The following is a 7,009-nucleotide window of genomic DNA, read 5'->3' as shown; positions in this document are numbered from 1 at the left end:
GGTTGACAAGTTTCGCTTGAATTTGACATTCACCACTCAAAATATCAAAAGAAAAAACTATGAATTTTATCGTAAATCATTGTAAATCATCTTAAATAATCTTAAGTCATTATAAATCATCTCAAATCATTTTAAATTATCGTAAATAATCTTATATCATCGTAAATCATCTAAAATCATCGTAAACCATATTAAACCCTCGTAAACCATCGTAAAATTTTGTAATTTATCCAATTTGAACATGATTTTCATCATAATTCATAGTTAACCTTCATCCTAAACTACCATATTTCATCGTAAATTACGTGAAATTCGAGAAGATTTTTCTTAGATTTGACATCTTAACTGATTTTTCTCAAAACATATTATTAAATTGATTTAGGATGATTAAATAAGTGAACTTGCCCATTTTTCCAGCGAAATCCACCATATGAAGAGAAGATTTGGGAGTAGAGATAGAGAGAGAATAGAGGAGATGGGGAAATTAAAGAGAGAATGAGAAAAATATGTTAAATGGGTTGAATGAGCATTTTTCTCCGAATTTGGTTAATAATGCAGTTTTAGATATTTTTCAACTAGTTGCTCTAGCCTTGATATTTATCCACTTTTGAGGTTCACAAAATGAGAATTTTATTTCTGAATAACCTTTACATGGAGACAATTGTTGTTTCTTGTCATAAACAACTAAGAAAATTGCAATAAAAATACTTAATGTTTTCGATTAGATATACGTAATTACTTAATCTTTTTCTTCGACAGTTAAAATACCTATTGTTTACTTTCACTTGCACTCTTATTATTAAGATCATTAAGAGATATGTGATGGCTCAAGTTTTAAGCAATTTTTTTTTCTTAAAAATTATTTAAACAACTATTATAAAAATAAATAAATAAACAAAAAGAAAAGAATATGAATTTCAGAAAGTCATGTTTTGTTCTTCCTCTGCATCATCATCATGTTGAAGTCCAAAAGCCCCAATATCCATGAGAATCAAAGTCTTAAGAACAATCCATGAACATCATCATCAAGGCCTGACGGCAGGCCTGGTTTGACCTCTAGGAAAGTGAAGCAATTCCTTTAGACCCCCTCTAAATAAAATTTGTATCATGCAAAAGACCTAAATTTAATATATTTTAGACCTAAATTTAATATATTGTAGGCCTAAAATATATATTGTTTAGGTTCAAATATATTAAATAATCTAAATAAAAGTTTAAAAATATTTATAAAAATAAATTTTTCTCTAGACCTCAAAAATCTTGAAACCGGACCTGCCTCACGGACAAATCGTTAGGGAACCCCTACACGATTGAGGAGATCCGGTTGTTCTCCAAGAAGAGGAATCTCGTCCCGATCTTCTTAGAGCTCAGCTCCAATGATTGTTTGGTCCGCGACATCGTCGAGAAGGGGGGTGATCTGTTAGGAACCCGCCGAAATTTATGGAAGCCTTGTCAGAATTTGCTCGAAGGTAGAACTACGAGTTGAGCTTTTTAGGATTTGGCTTGTTTTGAAGGGTATCTCTTGTTCGTCAGATTTCTTGTCCAATTCATTTATATTTCCTCTATATTTGTGTCTTTGGGTAATTAGTTCTTTTGGAGAAAAACAATATGGCTTAAATGATGGTGACTATGTTGTATGTTTTTTTTTTTTTTAGATCTATGAATACCACATGGACATTTTTCTTTCCCTTTCTCTTTCTCTTTTCAATTCAAGTCCCTGAAGAAAAAAAAATCATTGTCTTGGAAAAAATGTATTTATTCATTATAAAACGAAATAATAAATGTTTAATTAGTTTTAAAGAAAAAATATTTTGTATAAATTTGAGCCTTCCACATGTCGCTCCATCCAAAGACAACAGTGAAGGTAATAATGGTGCAACTAAGAGTATACAATATGTATTTTTGACGCCGAAAAAAATAAATTAGATAGTTAATAGTGTATATCTAATAAAATATATTAGGAATTTATGCTGAAGAATTTGTTTCCACTAGCAAATCTCCTATATTCTTTAAGATTCTATCAAGAGTTTCATTTTATTAAAAAAAAATAGCCCACCAGAGCGAAGTAAATTAAACTAACTATAAATGTTAATTGAATTTACTTCGGCGAGGCCAAAGTAAATTAAATTAACTAAAATAATTAATTTAATTAACTAAAATATGCATTCCTCAAATTGAACCCGCTTAAGTAGCATGTTCAACAACTAATTGGTTAACCCTAATCTCTTTGACTATTTGCGGATTAGAAAATCAAATGTATTGGTGGAAGGTCGATGAGATTGCCCTCGCAGAATGAATTTATGGCCTCACCAGAATGACGTTGAAGGCGGAAAAGCAATATTTCAACAAGAATTTGGGGAGCTCCACTAAACTCGTCTAGATTCCGGATCATCTACGTCTATTTCCCACATACTGCTCGTGACCAGTAAAGTTAAATATGGGTTAGCTCATTGCATGATCCCGTGGGGCATGTTAGACACATTAGTAGTTGTTTTTAATGAAGCATACTCTTAAAATATTAGTGCCTCCTATTCTCTAGGAGCATGTGACTATGGTTGTTTTAGGCATTAGATGGCTCCCGTCAAGGGGGATGTGATTCTCTTCTTTTTTTCTCGGCGTTTTTCGTTGATTTTTGTCAACTTTGTCGTCATATAAAGCTTCTCAACTCTTTTACAGTCGATTGTCATCCAAAGTTTAGAGTTTCTGTCATACCCGCTGTTGATGTTGGGCTTCGTCCTCCATTCACATGCAATCATTCAGGCCTAAAGTAGAAGCAATTCGGCCCGAGCCCATGAAGTTGATCTATTAAGCCCGTGTGGTGGATGTTTCATACACTCAGCTCGAGGTCCTGAAGAATGATCAAATTGGCATATAAGGCTTAAGCAAAGGGCAGCTAGATCCGTATTCACGAGTTAACTATAGCGAAGGTCGGCTCACTCAAAAACTTCTTTTTAACTTCCCCGGAAGACGTGGACAATGCACATCATCCGCATTTTGAATCAATCAACCGTTTAACCCAGACCAAGTTAGAGGAGACACTTGGCCCCCAGGAGACCAACGTAGCCCGAATCTCACGTGTGACGTGGCCCTAGAAGACCAGAGCTCGCCAACCACCTCATGTGGCTATATATATGAGATCGTTGAGCATATTTACGCATGTTATGTCTTGGTAATATTTTTTTTTTATCCTGTGTGATTGAGCCCGTGACTTTTTAGCGTACAACCTTTTGCTCATTATTTCGATTACTCAATGAGAAGGCCCCAGAGCCACCTTTCGTCCATTTATTTTCATTATGTATTTTAATTTATTACTCCGGAATTAAATTTAATCTCGTTACGGAATTCTGAGGCTTGTCTTTACAAATCTAAAATGGCATCTTCATCACGAAAATTGATTTTTCACGCCAACACCCGCCACTACGAGCCCGTTTTCGTCATACACACCAACATTGATCGAGCATTAATTTTCAATGGAGGATTTTGGTAATTCTCTAGTTTCAACGTCTCTGTCATGAAGTACACCAAGATACTTCTCTAGTTTACTCTTATTTATGTTTTTTTTTTCAATAGTCCGTCCGGTCACGAATCTGGCTTTTGTACTATAGATTTTTTATCAATGTGATTTAAATTTTTTTTCTTCTTTAAATTTGAGATATGGACTTTTTTTTAGCGTGAATCTCAATCGGGCAGGGCTCTCGACAAAAGGTGGTTGTATGTACTACCTAGAAAGAGTGCTAATTCACTCATTTTCTTTTGAACTTAATTTTTGTATGTAAGCCTTTTTAACTTCCAATATATTCATATATGAAGAGCCTTTTGTTAGAAAAATATTTTTGTTTTTTGCAAGTTAATAGATATTGGAAATCTTAATCTATTTGATTCATCAAATATTAAATTTAGGTAATCAAAATCATATAAAAGACCATTTATTATCTAGTCCTCAGCATGATCCTGATTTTATACATGAAATATTTTAAAGGATTGTTTGCGAATCTGATATAAAACTTTCTAAGATTTCTAATGTCGTTTTTTTTCGCTGAAAATTAGACTTTGGAGAGCAATGAGTTATGGCATTAACTCCTCGCTATGATATCTGATTTGTTGCAAATGAAAGCATTATAAAGATTATATAAGGGAGGGATATATAAATAAAATTTAAAATGTTTCCTTTTAAAAGATGAAAAATGACGTTAAAGACCGTTTACTAATTTGTCTCAAAATCTCTTAAACATAATTTCAATTCTTAAAATTGAAGATATTGAATGATTCATTTGCATAATAAAAATTAAATAGAGCTTTTCATAAATTATCAAACACCTATGTATTTGCATAATAAAAATTAAATAGAGTTTTTCAATTCTATATAAGTACATATGTCCGAAGCTAACCGCGGATAACAAAGAACAATGACAATTTTGTTTGTTTTTTTTTCTTCTCTTTTTTAGGTGTGATAGGTTTTGTCTGAAAAGTAATAATATACGTCTAGTTTATTTTGAGAGTCGTAAAACTACATATCAGTTAGAGCATTGTTTCGCATCTTTTTATCGAAGTGTGTTGCTTGTGTAATTGCATCGGATGATGGAAGATTTTTGGAATGTTTATCAAAAGTCTTTGTAATGTATGAAGTTTAAATTAACCTATATCGTTCTCACCGGTGTGTGTGTATATATTTAACCTATATCGTTCTCACCGGTGTGTGTGTATAACCTATATCGTTCTCACCGGTGTGTGTGCAAATATATTCGTGCATTTTTTTTTCTGGACACAAAATAACAAAAATAAAACTATAAAATTTGTTTTTAGTCTACGTTTCATAATTTTTAGGGAAATAACCAATAAATTTTTATGATAATAATTAAAGTCTGATTTGCCTTTATTTATTAACAAATTCATCATTTTTTCTCTCTAATTTTTTTCTACATTTTTTTTTACATAAAAATTTCAAAAAATCATATCTATCTCATATGAACTCGAAATTGAGTGATTCCAAATCCTACGGATTCGTGACATCGAGATCTTCAAAAATAGATCTATTGTGTTTGATGAAAAATCATGCTTAATACCATAGATGTAGAAAAAGCATGTTACTACTTTAAATATGGAAATAACTGAATTTTTACGAAGTTATCGACATAAAATTTTTCATCAAATGCAATGGGTCTATTTTTGAAGATCTCAATGTCACGAATTTGTAGGATCTGAAATCACTGAATTTCGAGTTCGTATGAGAAAGATACGAATTTTTGAAGTTTTGATGCAAAAAATATTATTTGAAAAAAATAGGAGAGAGAAAGTGACGATTTTGTTAATAAATAAGGGCAAATCAGACCTTAATTATTGCTACATAAGTCATTTGACTATATCCCTAAAAATTGTCAAACATAAACTAGATTCAAAATCACATATTTAAAAACATATTTAAAGTGGTCTAATTAGTTATAAATATTTTTTTTCTTCTATATATATTATATTTATGTCAACGTAGAGTATTCGCCGCATATATGAACTAGCTGAAATTTTTTCCTCATATTCCCACTTATTATCCTTTCAGTGTTCCTTTACCAAAATTATAAAAGTAAAGATTTGCGACATATATTTGTCAAATACCACTAATCAAAGTTAATGCTATTTATATTTGTTTTATTTTATTCTATTGCTACGTCCTTCAAAAAAAAAAAAAAAAAACACATTGTTTAAAGCTATAAAAATATGAGACCTCTAAAAACGAGATTCCTCACAGTACCACTTCAAAAAGGTAATAAAGACATTGCTGTTACTGGCGATCGCATACAAATTACAAAATAGTAATATATGAGATCATCTCCAACCCAAAATCAAATTTGGTATACCAAATTTAATACAGCTACAATGTTTACACTCCAACTCACAACACAAAATCCTACCCCAAAGAGAATATTCTCTTTTTATTCTTTTCAATATTACTTTATATTAATTTCATATTAACTCATCTATTAATATGTTATGCCACTATCAATCTTATTAAACATTAATATATTTTTTTTATGTCAATAATATTAAATTAATTTATATTTATATTAAATATTATGTTAATATTACAATATTAAAATATAAAAATTAACTAATAAAAACAAATATTATTTTGGTTGTATTGTGCTTAATTAATGTTATGTATTATTATCAATGTCATATTATTTACTCTCTTTTTTAATTAATAATATTTATTTTTTTGTATAAATTATTTAAATTAGGGTCTAAAATTACAAATTAATTTTTTTTTTTATGGATTTGTAATTACAAATAGTTTCACCCAAAATTTGGGTGGATGAATAGTTTCAACCCAAATTTGGGGTGGGTTGGAGCAATCCCACCCCAAATTATGTCCAATCCCACCCAAATTAAGGGTGGGTTGGGGATGACCTAATATATACACGTCCAATAACTAAGCAACCAAATAAATTCACTTAAATATGAGACTATGGTTAGTCTAATTTAACCTTAAATATTTAAATTAAGTTCAACCTTAACCGCTCATCAAATAGCATGTTCAAGCTTTTCTTAGTTTCTCGGACGCCTTCATTGTGTTATCTTCGATACCTTGTCCGATTGAAAGATGCGGGAAGGGCTCGTGCAACTGCAGCCGGATTTGAAAAAGGGATTGATCGTGACTTCTAAATGATACAAATTAAATGACATAAAATGATGAAAAAATATGCTTTATATTTTTTTTTTAGTGTAAAATTTCTCTTTTGTGAGTGTAGACAACTTTCTTTTGTACTTAAAAAAGATACTTCGGTCGATAAGTTTTAACCGTATTTTTTTTTACTTCGTCAGCCGTAAAAAGTAAAATATATTAAGTAAAACTGGTTAAAACTTAAAACCCGATTAATTCCTTTTTAACCAGATAAAACTGACAGTCTGATTAATTTTAATCATACTAAAGGAAACCAATTCCTTCAACTGGTTAAAAATAGCATCTATCATATACCAAAATTCACGAGACACATATAATTTATTTTTGAGAGAGAGA

Source organism: Urtica dioica, chromosome 1 (genome assembly GCF_054948205.1).
Source record: "Urtica dioica subsp. dioica isolate 48M chromosome 1, U.dioica_male_clone48M_v1_H2, whole genome shotgun sequence".
Classification (NCBI taxonomy): domain Eukaryota; kingdom Viridiplantae; phylum Streptophyta; class Magnoliopsida; order Rosales; family Urticaceae; genus Urtica; species Urtica dioica.
The sequence above is the reverse complement of the archived record's forward strand: the minus strand, read 5'-3'. Positions refer to the sequence as shown.